Below are 16816 nucleotides of genomic sequence, written 5' to 3' on the forward strand. Positions count from 1 at the left end.
TTCTTGATTTATATCCCCAGATGATATGAAAATAAATTGAAAATATATTTCATTTAAGAAATAATTTGTTTGTATAATTAAAAATAATTAATCGGTATTAAATTTCGATATATTTTTGCTTTCTAGGAATACGTTTTACTGGGAATATCTTCCAATGGAACAGACTTTCGGCAAATTTCTCTTTCAGTCTGTTTGTTTTTCCACAAATGTATATTACACGAATGCCCTTTTGATGACAAACCTTTATGTCAATGCATGTATGCATGTATGTATATATGTATATATGCATTTATTTATTTACTTATTTCAAGATTTCTTGCCAATCGATTTCTAACCTAAATCCAAGGTTCATTCATTGGAATTTCAACATCAACAACGGGCTACTTTTGTATGTATGTATGTATGCCACTTTCGAGTGCTACTAGTAACATGTAACCCAGTACAACCTGTTGCATGGTCGGGCTGTCGGCGATAAAACCGGCAACCCCACCAAGCTTGCTTGGTGAGGAGGGTGATTATTGGACACACTGCGGGATGAAAAACGAAACCCGTCAAAGGGCGGAGGAACTCTTGAGAGTCAACGGCTATCCGATAAATGTGTATTTTATTTTTCTCTTAAGGCCTAAGGCTGTATCATGCGCGGGGACATAGAAATAATCGGACTGAATACCCGATCGCGCGGTTAAACCATTGGGAGTGAAGGACTGCTAGCCTTTGTTAGGGCATCCTTCTAGGAGAAGGTAACTCGGGTAACTGGGATAACTCCGACATAAAACCTGCGGCTCAGTGGTTACCGATGATGTTGACTTGTTCTTCTTTTCGGATTATGGCTGCTGTTGCTTAGTGAGTGGGATTGAATCAGTGCACACCTTTCCTCACTTTCAAAACATCTTCTTGCACAGGCATTGCACGATAACAACATTGTTCATGATTGTTGATGGTGCTGTGAGTCTCAACTGAATGGCTGGCTGTAGCCTTAAAAAGCAAATAAAAGCCACATTCGATCACAGCACCAATAAGAGTTAAGCTTCGTGCAATGGCCATACTCGATAACGAGGGGGGCAGCCATCATATATGTATGCATGTATGCATGTATGCATGCCTGTATGTATGTATGTATGTATGTATGTATGTATGTATGTATGTATATATGTATGTATGTGCAGATTTGTATGTTTTATGCATGTATTCTAATGCATATAGTTGCATATCTAGACATGCTCATATATGTTTAAATGATAAACCTCTGGAAAGTTTTACAGATTTTTACAATTCCAGTGATGGATTTAATCTTTAGTCTTCGAATCAGCGTTCTCCTTTCTGGTTTTGAGAAGCCTAATTTATCAAGATTGGTATTTAGGCAGTGTGTTACATATCTCAGGGCTCCGATAATTACTGGTATAAACCTATGTATGTATCAATATATGTATGTATCCATGCATACATACACACAAACACATATAAATGTATGTGTGTGTATATGTCATGATTGATCGCTAGCCAGTAAACCTTTTTTTTTAATTTTCTCTCTCTGCTTATTTCTGTGTTCCTTTCCGTTGAAGAGCGTAGGCTCGGAACGTAAAAGTCTTACTTCCCGAGCGTTAAACTAATACATCTGTTTATTTACACACCCGTCTTCGTCTTTTGTTTTGTTTATTTGTAAATTCCAACTATATATATATATATAAATATATATAGGTGCAGGAGTGGCTGTGTGGTAAGTAGGTTGCTTATCAACCACATGGTTATGGGTCCATATACACTGCGTGGCACCTTGGGACAGTGTCTTCTAATATAGCCTCGAGCCGACCAAAGCCTTGTGAGTGGATTTGGTAGACGGAAACTGAAAGAAGCTCGTCGTATATATGTATGGATATATATATATATATATGTGTGTGTGTGTGTGTGTGTGTGTGTCTGTGTTTGTCCCCCCACCATCACTTGACAACCTATGGTGGTGTGTTAACTTCCCCATAACTTAGCGGTTTGGCAAAAGAAACCTATAGAATAAGTACTAGGCTTCCAAAGAATAAGTCATGGGGTCGATTTGCTCAACTAAATTCGGTGCTCCAGCATCGCCGCAGTCAAATGACTGAAACAAGTAAAAGAGTATATATATACACGCGAAAAAATGCAAATGTTCACGTACATAAAAATACTCGCATATGCATATAAAATATCTTTATAAGCACAGAATTCATCAAAGAAACTTAATATTGTAAAGTTACGTGTATACAATTGCTGTGTTAAATAGAAGTAACATTGGGCACATGTCCTTCTTTCGCTTGTTTCTGTTCTGTTCTATCGGAAACAGGATAGAACGAATCTTCTTTCGGAGTGTTTCATGTTTTGTTTTCGTTCCCCATCGAAGACGCACCCAGCTTATTTCCCGATTAGTCCTATAGATCTGCGTTATCATGCATTTGTGGTTTTGGCTAGCACCGTGAAGAAAGCATAGATCAATCTGCGCGTTTGAGTTTCTGAAGCAGAGTCGTGCATTAGGCTAAATCTCTGCACAACACAGCATAAATGAAAAGAAATAAAATGTATTTAAACATTATATATAACCTCAGATTGAGTTAAATCACAATAAGAATGGAAATACATTGCTTCCACAGAGTTAATGAGCGGGAAAATTTTGAAAGACCTGTCTTACGGATTCACATTTTGCTGACCGCTTTGAAGGAAGACATACTCAGCTTCCTACACCACAGGGAATCAGATTCGTACGTATATATGAGTGGTGAGAGAGCTGTGACGTGGCCCGCTAGGGCCACATCCCGTTCGCTTTTTCCCACACATGAGCACTATGGAAAAATGCATTTACTTTCATATTTAACCAAGAATGCTGTTGTAGATTATACATGTCCGTGCATGCATATATAGATATGAATATATATGTAGGTGTGTGTATATATATATATATACCTACATATATATAAATACATACCACACACACACACACATATATATATATATATATATATATATATATATATATATATATATATATACAGAGACACATATCTATAAATACATATCCGTCTATTAAATTCTGCTTCCATATTTCAGATGTAAGACAATAGCAATCATCTTACCAAGTATTTATGAATAAATACTTTAATAATTTTTGTGTGCTGCTCTCTTATATCATCTGATATAATAGATAGTGAAGATATTATGTCAATAAACTATGGATATATTTTAAGAGTAATAATGTGTTTTCAGCTAATATTTCCGATGTTTATTTTATATTTTTTGAAATTAAATCCCAAATATGTGCATAATATATAATTTACCTTAAGATTCCGTATTTTTTTATTGAGGAACAAAGGCACCATTCGTTGCATTACAACTACAAATGGTTTCAATTTCCTTCTGATGAAGAGTAATTTATACAAATCTATTGTAATAACGTTTCATCTCCTCATGTACACAGGATAAATGTTAATTTTATTAAAATATACTGACTGACTATATCAATAATTTTAGAGCCCATTTTACTATTGCCTTTTGAGCATAAGTTTAGCTGGATATTTCCTTATGTATTCTTATGTGGATTTCTCATACGCATAAATATATGCATATATGTGTACTATAAATTATCTAGATGTATAAAATTAACATTTGATTGAATTCGATATACAAATTATTTCATAATTCACCGAACAGTATTAATGAACATTATAGCAGCATATTTTTGTTAAAATAAGGTTTCTATTTGATTTATTACGATTTCAGGTTTCATATTTGCATATCTCTAAAATCTTTTGGTGTTTTTCCACGGAAGCTGAAAGGTTTTAAAGAGTCTCGTTACGGTAACGCTGGCATAAATTTATAATATATTCAGAAGTTACATGTATTTTACTTGAATCTAAAACATTAGAAAATAATTCTTTAAAAAATTTCGCTATCTTTTATTATGTGAAGTTATACACATGTACCAGCATAATACTTACAGAGGCATTATGGATAGGCATAAGTGATACATTTTGTGATCCTCATCTGATATCCTATATGACGAGAATTGTGAAAATTAATTTTCGTAATGTGATTGATAAAATAGAATTTGCTTATATGTTCAAATCCTAGAACTCTGTACCATATTATACAGAATATATCACATTACATTTAGTCATGATGTGTTTGCAATGACGTTCGCGATGTCGCACACGTACTACTTCTATGACTGCTACAGAGTATAAATACACACACTCATACACACATACATACATGCATAATTACATACATGCCGACAGACAAACATAATACATGTATATACAAACGGGTGTGTGTATGTAAACATACTGAAAAGTTTAGACAAAGCGGGAACTGAGACTATATTTAAAATTGTACACTAATAAGCTTGTTCATTCAAATAGAATTGTCAGTTCAGAAAAGGAATGGCTCGCTTGAAAACAAGAAGAATGCTTCCGGATGGCTTTTGGGAGGGGAGACAACGAAAGGGTTCAAATAGGTTGAAAAGGCATGACAGAAAGGAAGGCTCGTTTCAGAGATACAACGTAGAAGAGAGGGAGGAGATGGTAAGAAATGTCACATTGATACGAAGAGGGAAGGGGAAGTAGAAAGATTCAAAGATATAAAGATAAGTGGATGCGAGCATTGAAAGTGAGATTTGTAAATGAAGAAAAATGATCCAGCTGTTAATGGTAGATAGAGAAAGCAATGTAATTATAGAAGAATGGGAAGATTGAATTGTAAACAGAGATACTGGGATAGATGGGAAGGTAGGTAGATAAGTTATCGCAAATTATTAAGTGGGAATCGTAATGTGCCATTTAAAGCCAGGAAACGGGGAAGAAATCGGACTCACCATTAAAGCAGTCAGTTAAGGACAAAAATACTTACGCATACATACACATATATATCTTTTATCTTTTACTTGTTTCAGTCATTAGATTGCGGCCATACTGGGGCACCGCCTTGAACAATTTGCTTTTAATCGAACGAAGCAACCTCAGTACTTATTTTTTGTTTGTTAAGCGCTCTCGGATTTTTGAGGTTATCGTCACTATCTATATTCAAATTTGCTATATGGATTAAGTTTTTGTATACTAAATATGAATATGAGATTCATTTCCCCCATAAATTCATAATTAAAAAGTTATTAGCCTTTAAAATGTTCAAAATTTGGATATTTTAGCCAATCAGAAGTGATTATTTTACACAGCACCGAGAAATTTTGCTAGCATAGTAAGCGAAGAAGCACCACGTGTTCCATAGCTGTTTGCAAAGAACTCTGTTTCCATAGTAACCAAAGATTTTGCGCATGCGCACAAGGAGTGTAACCACCAAATTGGGTTTAATCAACAAATTGAGAGTAGTAAAGATTGTTTACCAACATAACATGGCAGTCCTGGTTTAGGACTAATGATTGCTGTAATTTAGCCCCGGGAGACACCGTCTCAAGCTGGCTATACGACACGATCTCACGGTATGAGATTTAAAGATAGTAATTTTCTAAATTGAAAGCACCTGAGCATCTTTAAAACGTGGAAACAAACGCCGATGTGGGACACGCTGTTACATGGTTGACTCTTATCTTTGGGAATTTACATGGAGAAGGTGAATTATTCTATAAAACCCTAGAGTGTATAGCAAACTTTCGTTCTTGAATTTTTAAAGAAACAAATGTCAATTTTAAGCAATGTTTGACTGTTATTCCTAGCAACTCCTGCTGATTTACTCGTAGCTTTTAAATATTTACTTTACTCGCGAATGTTTTAAACTTTTTCGCTGTTTTCACTGTTTGCTTTGCTCGTGCATATTTTAATGTTTTGACTGTTATTTCTAGCAACTCCTGTTGGGTGGCTCATAGCTTTCAAATATTTCATTTGCTCGCGCCGCCGATGTGAACTTTGCCTTTCATCCTTTCGGGATTGATAAATTAAGTACCAGTTGCGTACTGGGGTCAATCTAATGGACTAGCCCCCTCCGTAAAAGTTTCGGGATTTGTGCCTAGAGTAGAAAAGAATATTTTCCCTTGTTTACTGTAGCTAGTTTAGTGTCCACACCTTTCTCGCTACTCTGACAGATGATGGAAGAGGCAGCGAACGCGTTGTTTTCTGATTGGCTGAAAATTCTGAAAAAATATCAAATTTTGAAAACCTGTAACATTTTCGCAAATTTTTTAATGGAATAAATTAATAACAAATCGGATTCAACGTCAAAAATTACATCTATATCATACATCAATTTTTTTTAAGCTTTGGCATGCAGTGACGATAACCACAAAAAGCCACGGTCTCTTTGGCAGATCCGCTAAGTTGTGGGGACATAAACACACCAAAACTAGTTTTCAAGCGTTGGAGATGCGACAAACACAGACACAAAGCCGCGCGCACACACACACACGCACAGAGACACATATACATGTATACTTGTATGAATATATATATATATATATATATATATATATATATATATATATCTGTGTGAGTTTGTGTACATACCGAAGATATTCTTGTTGCTTATTTTGATTATAATCACCCCATGGATTTATATAGATAACACCGTACAAAATTCTGGTGCATCTAACTTTAGTACCATATTCATTTGAATCTAAATATATATGTTATATATATATATATATATATATATATATATATATATATATATATATACACGGGAAGCAAGCCTCTTACCACACAGCCACGCTGGGTGAAATATTTACAAAATCCGATTTCTGCTTTACATGGAAACGTTACGGTAGAGTTTACACATCTATTATGCACGGCACTTACTATATAATATAAACTTGATACATTATAGCAAGCTAGAATGTCCTATTGTTGTACATCGGTTGCAACATGTACAATGTATTGTATTGCTTACTCTAATTGCTTAGGCCTTACAGACAGGGAAAAATTTTCTAACTGTTCAAATTTTAGAATCTGTATTCGAAATTTTAAACGTTATACCATTTTATTTTCTTCATTTATTTCATTCATTCTCTGACAGCATGAGCCTTGCGGTATTCTGTTATAATTATCGAAATACTCTCTGCTATATAGAATTTATATGCATTCGCGTTTCAGGGGTTATTTCGCAAGATTGCAAGATACTAAAACTTCACTATGAATGAATTTCATTATGATATATATATTATTGAATATAGATATGTATAGTGATTTACTGAATATTAAAAGACTTATCTGCATATTTATATTATAATCAGTTCCGAACGATGATCATGTTTATTACTCTGGGTAATTTACCCAGCAAGACAAGTAAAATGATTTTGCTTATCATGGTATATATTTATATGCATAGAGAAATATATAGGTAAATGAAGACATAAAAAAGGTGAATTAGGAAGGAAAATGATCGATAAACGCATGAAGAGAGACGTTTTGGGGTGAATAGAAAAACCTCTATTTAAGACTCAATGGAAAAATTTATGGAGAAAACGAAAAGGAAAAAAAAAAGATTGGGAAACGAATGAAAATACATGATTTCATAAATATATATATATATTTGTGTGTGTGTGTGTGTATATATATATATATACACACATATATATGCATATATATATATACATATGTATATATAAATGTATATATGTATATAAACATATATAAGTATATATTTGTATAAATACATGTATGTATGCATGTATGTATATATTTATTTATTTATTTATTGAGATAGATAGATAGATAGATAGATAGATAGATAGATATATAGATAGATAGATAGATAGATAGATAGATAGATAGATAGATAGATAGATAGATAGTTGCAAGTATATACGCACATATTCTTTCCTTCTGTATTTCATATAAGATCATTGATTCTTTTAGGCGCATTCGTAAATTGTGCATTGTATGTTGTTCACATCAATAATGCATTGAGATCTCTTTTTTGGATACATTCTTTGTAAACACAATACGAAATTGAATAAGTTGTATTGATCACGTTCTTGTATTCTGTCACAGACATTTGTTATAAAAATGTTTTCTCAACATATTGTTTTCTCAACATTCATTGTTAAAGATAAATATTGAAGATTCGAACTAAATTTTGTATATATTTTTCGTTGTCATTTTGAAAAACATGCAATACAAATGCATATTTAATGTGGTGGTGTAAAATGTTCCAATTGTTGGTACCTCTATCTATTTGCGTTTTGGCAAAACGAGAACAATCGATGTGTTGCTACGTTATACAAATAGATGAGATGAATTTTACTTTTAAAATCTTATACACTCATAAAACTGAAGCATACACCATACCATTGTGTGTGCGTGTATGTGATATTATATATATATATATATATATATATATATATATATATATATACATATATATATAACTACACACATACAGACTATGCCATATGTGTTAGGGTGTGTGAATGTGTATACCTGCAACGTGTGTGCGCGTATGCGTCTGTATGTATGTATGTATGATGTATGGTATGTACTATCTATCTATCTATCTATCTATCTATCTATCTAGGCGATGAATATAGATACAAAATAACAAATGCTTTTAAAAATACAATTTCATACGAATGTAAATGTATGTATATAACAATGTGTATATATGTATTTGTGTATGTATGTATGTATGTATGTATGTATGTATGTATGTATGTATGTATGTATGTAGTATGTATATGTATATGTATATGTATATGTATGTATATGTATATATATATATATATTTATATATATATTCTATAATTATAAACATAATTATAATTAGGGGTCAGCTAATTGCTTCACCACATACCGAATTTAAAAATAGGAGTTAAAGATTCCTTTTCTACCACTGTAAGAATCTTCACCACAGTAACACACGTTTTTACGAACGCAAAGTGAAAATTTGAAATGATGATATATATATATATATATATATATATATATATAATATATATATCGATCACCCCTCCAGATCTCTCACCACCACCGCCTTTTTTAAACCTACGGATTCCCACCTCTATCTCAACTTCTCTTCCTCCCACCCCTTCCACACCAAACGAGCCATCCCCTACTCCCAGTTCCTCCGCCTCCGACGTTTGTGCAGCCGCGACCAGATTTCGAGACCCAATCTCAATACCTGGCCCGCATGTTCAGACTCCGAGGTTACCCACCATACTCCTCTCTGATGCCCTCACCCGCGCCCGTCGCATCGACCCACTACCCGCCCTGTCTCCTTCCCCCCGCCCACCCCCCAACCCGCACCCCCCTTCACCCTCCTTTTCCACCCTCTAACCTACCCCTTCGTCGCAAGATACTACGTGCCTTCCGTCGCCTCCAGCTTGATCCCACCACACCCGCCCCATTTTCCCTAACCTACCCCGTCCTCTTTCAAACGAGCCCGCATCTGCGTGACTCCTGGTCCACAGCCACCCTCTCTCATACCCCCTCAGCCCCACACGGATCATTCCCTTGCTCTAGATCCCGCTGCAAACACTTGCCCCTTCATCACCAACACCACCGCCGCTGTCACCGGCTCCAACCTGCACACTGTACGCATTAGCACTCTTTTACGTGCACCTCGTCTGGCCTTATTTACTGCATTAAATGCAACCTAGCGGGATGCTGTAGTAGGACAGACGGGACGCGGTTGTTGTCCGACCGTTTCACTGAGCACTTAAGGGGACGTTCGCCTACACTCTCTTTCTCCCGTCGCACGCCACTTCCGCTCGGCCGGCCATTCCTAGATGACATCTCAGTGTGGTCTCGCCCCCCACCAAGGTCGCCCACTTTCCAGGCTCCACTTGGAGCAACGCTACATCTTCACCCTACAACACCACCCCACACGGACTTAACACAGCCCCCTCCTCTTGAGATTGTTTTTTTTTTTTTTTTTTTTTTGGGCACACCACCCACACAAACCCACCCACCTGCCTCCCACAACGCACACACCCACCCACCTACCTCCCACACCAAACCCAACCACCTACCTCCCACACGCCTGTTCACACACACACATACGTTAACCCATCTACGTACATACATTCACACATTTAATCACACACACTTACAGACATACTAGCACACACTAACATACAAACCAACATGCACATACACACACACATACATACATACGCACACACATACATACTTACACACACAACACAGACATACATACACACATACACACACACATACATACGCACATACATACACACACACTCACACACACACACACCGCACGTACATACTTCACACACACACATGCCAACATACATGTAGGCACATACATACATACATGCCCACCACATGCACACCCTTACACTGAATGCACACACACATACACCTTTTTGCATCCAGGCAGCCCCCCCTCTTTTCTGCTTTCCGGTTTTGGCTGATGGATCCTCGGTTCCCGCGTAGCGGGGCGTTCGAGGGCCTTTGCGCTCGCGCGCCTTGGCGCGCGCTAGGGGCTTGGTCGGCCCTTGGGCTTGCGTTGTACTGCTTGTGCGTTGTGTGCGTGAGCGCGCTTTGTGCGTGTGGGATTGCTTCGGATGTGCGCGTACGTATGTATGCATACATACCCACACACTCGCATGCATCCCTACCCACATACATACACGCACACCTACTCACACACACACTACACACACATACCTGCACACACACACACATACATACATACACATACATACCTACTTCAGACATACACACACACAGACATACCACCCATACACTCACACTCACACGCATACACACACAACATACACACGCACACGTACACATACACACACACACACACACCTACATACATACATTACACTTGTATACACACCACACTTACATTCATACACACACATACCTACACAGCCATACCCTCACTCCAGACACACACATCTACCTACACACCACACAAACACACACGGACACACACCTACATACATACATCTACCACACACAAGCCTACACACATACATAACACATACAAAAACACACACACATACACATATACACACATACGCACACACACATATACTTATACACATGCACACACACACACATACATACATACACCCATATACATACATACCACACCTACCCACATACTCCTATACGCACATACTATACACAAAGACATACACACTTACACACTCACCAAACATACACACACACATACTTACACACACACTCACCTGCACGCGCACACACATGCATGACAAACACCCATACACTCACACTCACATACGCACACACCAACATAAACACGCACACGCACACACACACCTACACTCCCACACATACACACGACCTACATACACACATGCACGCATACACACGCATACACACATACATTACACACGTACACACACACCCACATACACAGCATACACACACACACACAAAATGCACGGACACACCCAGACATACACACATACACCTATATACACACGCCCACACACCTACATACACACACATATACACACGCCACACACCTACATACACACAACATACATACACACACATACGCGGACACACCCACACATACTTACATACATACACTATACACACACGCCTAACACCTACATACACACACATGCATACACCACAACACACATGTACGCACATACACACACATATACGCCACATACATATATACCCACACACATGCACACACACACACACTTACGCCATGCATGCATGCATGCACACGCGCACACCTACACGCATACACACACACACACGCACGTACACATACATACATACACACACGCATACATACACCCATACACAACATGCATCCGACACACACATACATACACACTCACACATACATACACACACACTCACTCACACACCTGTATGTACGCGCACACACATGCACATACACACACCTTCCCCACACCCACACGTACATACATACACACTCACACACATACACACACACACACACACACGGACATACATCTATGCACACACATACATACACACATACTCACATACATTCATCGGACACACTGCCACCAGAAATACACACGACACACTCACACATCCACACACATACATACTTACGCGCATACTCGCAGGCACGCGCACATACGCACTTGCGCCGGCTCGCGCTGCATACGCGCCGCATACACCTCGCTCTGGACCTGACGAGACCTCCCGCCCGTTCCTGGGACCGTCGCGTGTCGTTGGGTTTCCCACGCCTGTCTCCGCGGTACCACTCTTCCATCTTCCCCTCAGCTGGAGTCTTTTTCCTTAACACCCCCCTTTTTTCGTTACACACACGCGCACACATATACACACCTTGCCTATATATATACATCACTCTTACACACATCAATCTACTCGCCATTAATACCACCACGACACTGGACACACACCACACACTACTACTCACCACACGCTGGCACGCTACATACGCCCCCACCCTCCCCTCCTCCCTTCCTCCTTTCCTCTTTTTCTTACTACTGACCTCCCTTCCTCCTTCCTTCTTTTTCTTACTACTGACCTTGTCTGCTAGCTGACCACTAGTCTCCGCCCTACCTCACACGCCTACACACAGACGCACACACTAACACACACATATTTTTTTGTTTTTTCATCTCGCCTCACACACACACATACACAACGCACAAGCACCACACTCACACCATACACACACATCTGTGGGTTACCAACCTTGTCTCCACTCTTTTGCCTTTAAAAACCCACTTTGCTTTGTTATCGTCAACATCCGCCTTTCACCATGTGCAACTCGTAAACACCAGTCGTCTTTTTTCTCTTTCCCTGTTGCCCGCTCTGGGATCTTTCTTTCCTCTCTCTTCCTTCTATATTCCGACGAAGAGCTCCGCTCGAAACGTCATACCTCCCTGCTTCCATCTACTGAGCGCCTATTAATAATAATACTGTAATTGTTCCTGTTGTTGTTGTTTTTTTGTTTCCCTTTTGGATTAAAAATATTATATATATATCTATATATATATATATATATATATAATATATGTACACACGAAACAGGAGCTCACAGCACACGTGCGGAAAGAAAGAGAGTGAGTAAAAAGGAAGATTATGCGAAAGAGTCTACTAGACTGATAACGTAAATTAAAATTCGTAAAATCTCATTATATTTCTTACGCAGCATTCTGTACGCATTCCTGGCTACCTGCATATTCAATGTTGTGATTCTGCAGTATATAAAACGCAGGTGAAGGAAATCCGAGCACATGTCAATGAAAAAGTCAGTTTCTATTTGCACTGACTAAAATAAAAGACGTCTCTGTGTCTCTTTGCTTTCATATACATATATGTTATATACAAAACGCACATATATAATTACTGTATATATATATATATATATATATATATATATATATATATATATATATATATGCATATTTATGTATAGACATGAAATGTATGTATGTGTGTATGGAAGTATGTGTATACACACACACACACACACACACACACATATATATATATATATATATATATATATATATATATATGTGTGTGTATTTATATCATATATATACATATATAGTTACTACACACGTATATATTCGTTTATTCCTTTCAGTCATTTGACTGCGGCCTGCTGAAGCAGCACCTTTAGTCGAACGCATCGACCCGATATCTTTTACGTTGTAAGCCTAATACTTATTATATCGGTCACTGTAGCCGAACCACTAAGTTTTGGGGTACCTAAACACACCAACATCGGTCGTCAAGAGATGATAGGGGTACAAACACAGAGACAAACACACACACACACACATACACACACACACACACACACACATACACACACACATACACACACACACACACATATATATTTTTTTTCCTCTCCTCCACCTCACTCTCTATTTTGTATCTGATCTAAATTAACTATTGTTTAACCATATTCTCGCATCGTCTCCGATGAAAGGATATAATAAATATCCTGGAAACAGCTGGAAGACTTATCTATAAATGTTCTAAAATTTACACAGCCTCGGTTTGTTTTATCTCATTACCAAGAAAATGTGTTTAATAATATATATATATATATATATATATATATGTATATGACGGACTTCTTTCAGTTTCCGTCTACCAAATTCGCTCACAGGGCTTTGGTCTGCCCAAGTCAATTGTAGAAGACACTTGCCTAAGGTGACACGCTACTTACCACATAGCTACTTCTGCACTTTATCTTTTGTGTTTTCCTGTTTTAGTTGTTTTACTCTATCGGTTGCATGCTTTGGCACCACCTTTAGTTTGAAAACATCGAACCTAGTAATTATGTTTTCATGTACGTTACTATTTCTATTGGACACTTTTGCCGAACCACTAAGTAACAGGGACGTAGCCAACACTGCTTAGTGGATACAAATACATAGGTACACCACACGCACGCAAGCACACACTTACACACACCCACATCCACCCACCAACATTCACACGAGCCAACATTCACACAAGCACACATACAGACACACACACACGATGCGCTGTATTGACTTTTCGTCTACCATCTCCACCCAGAAGGTTATGGTTGGCCCACGACTATAGTACAAGATAGTTGACCAGGTTTCTATGCAGTGGGACTGAACCCGGAACTATCTGCTTGAGAAGCAAGCCTTCTCATCGCACACACCTAGGCTTATACATACACATGTACATGCAGTCTCATACAGACACAGATATATATGGTAAGCCTAGTTTCATGCATTTATAATGAAAAGTAAATGCATATCTTCGCGAAATGAAAGAGGTATGCTATGTCTGATGAACTGCCCTCTTTATAACCTCCCACAAATATTGCGTAAATCCTCACAAGGTGTCATTTATGTGCCATATAGTTACAAACGTAGTGATACAGAAACAATTGTGATAGATAGTATACTAATGTACTTTTCACGCTTCTAGTTTTTACATTTATAATAAAATATGCATATACTTGGCGCAGGTGTGGCTGTGTAGTAACAGGCTTGCTTCTCAACAACATGGTTCTGTGTTCAGTCTCACTGCGTGGAACCTTGAGCAGGTGTCTACTACTATAGCCTCGGGCCGACCAAAGCGTTGTGAGTGGATTTGGTAGACGGAAAATGAAAGAAGCATGTTCTTTTGTCTACCTCTTTACCTTCCTGAAGGTTTTCGGCAAAATTATACTAATGTGTCCATCTTTTTAATTAAATTTAATTCTATGTATTTATGCAACTGAGGATTGCTCTGCATTCAAATTGATGTACTGGTTGCATTGTTCAATTACATGGAGTCGCTTGAAACGATCATACTGCATTACCTCAGGATATTCTGTTTCTTATTTTGATTATATATATATATATATATATATATATATATATATATTATATATATATATATATATATATATACACCTTAGATAATTTAGATTGGAATCATTTGCCAAACAATGGTTGGACATACATACACACACATATATGTGCCAGGGTGTTTACGTCCCAATAACTTAGCAGTTCGGCCAAACAGGCCGATACAATAAGTACTAGGCTTAGAAATAATAAGTTCTGGAGTCGACTTCTTCGACTAAAACCCTTTAAGGCGGCGCTACAGCATAGCCGCAGTCAAATGACTTAAACGCGTAGATGTGTAGTAAGAAGTTTGCTTCTGTTATTCCGGGTTAAGTTCCATTGCTTGGGCAACTGTCTTCCAGTTATGACCGTGGGCCAACCAAAGCCATGCATTTGTTTGACGGAAACTGAAGAAATCCCGTCTTGAATACGTATGTGTGTCTGTCTGTGTTTGTCTCCCACCAACGCTAGATATCCGGTGTTGGTGTGTTTCCAACCCAAGACTCAGTGGCTCGGCAAAAGTGGACATAGAATATGTACTAGAACTTAAAAAGAAAACAAAAATCCTTGGGGTTGAAAATATTCTAAAATTCTTCAATGCGATGCTCCAGCATGACCGTAGTCTAATGTCTGGAACATTAGATAAGATGATACAGATGTTACAGCAAAAGATAAGAGGTAACAGACAAAAAACAAGTGCGTGCATGTGTGTGTTTGTGTGTATCTGTGTGTGTATGCGTATGTGTGTCTATGTTTGTGTGTATCTGTGTGGATGATGTGTGTGTTTGTGGTATTATATTTTACCTCTTACATCTGCGGTTCATACTCTAACATATTTCAAAAGCCTGGAATTCTGTGCATTGCCAGGGCTTATATAACTCCGAGTTAATTATTCTAAAATATTTACATTAACGAATACGTGTCTGTTTTAATCACGGTAAGAGAATACGATCTCTTGAAACCATGTTACTTTCACTACTGTGTACACGGTCTTATATATACCATTGACATCATTCCACTTCCTTCATCTGTTTCAATATTTATGCACACTCCTCTAGATTCTGAAAATCTAAACGTTATTAGTTCGTTTCTCTTTTCAGATTCAGGTTTATAGAAATTAGGTTCCTGCTATGTAGATTAAATTTTAATACTTGCACGTTGTTAAAATAGCTTCGAGGTATAAGCTAATCTAGAAATAATGTCGTTAATCTTATATGTATTTATCTCTCTTAACTTACACTCATAAATCCATGCGCATACATAACCCATAAAATCATGTATATATATACACCACACATTTATATAGACGTTTATATATTCACACATGTACCTACATATATATTATACACATACATATATACATATTTATATATATTTATCATATGAAAAAATATATATTTAGTAGATATATATACATATATAAATTTATATAATCATGTATACTACACACACACACATACGCAAACAAACACATAAGTACACAAGTACATATACACACGTTTTGACATTTTTCAGTGACTTTCAATAGTTTCGGAGAAGAAGAAGAAGAAGAAG

This window comes from Octopus sinensis, linkage group LG8, assembly GCF_006345805.1.
Source record: "Octopus sinensis linkage group LG8, ASM634580v1, whole genome shotgun sequence".
Lineage (NCBI taxonomy): Eukaryota > Metazoa > Mollusca > Cephalopoda > Octopoda > Octopodidae > Octopus > Octopus sinensis.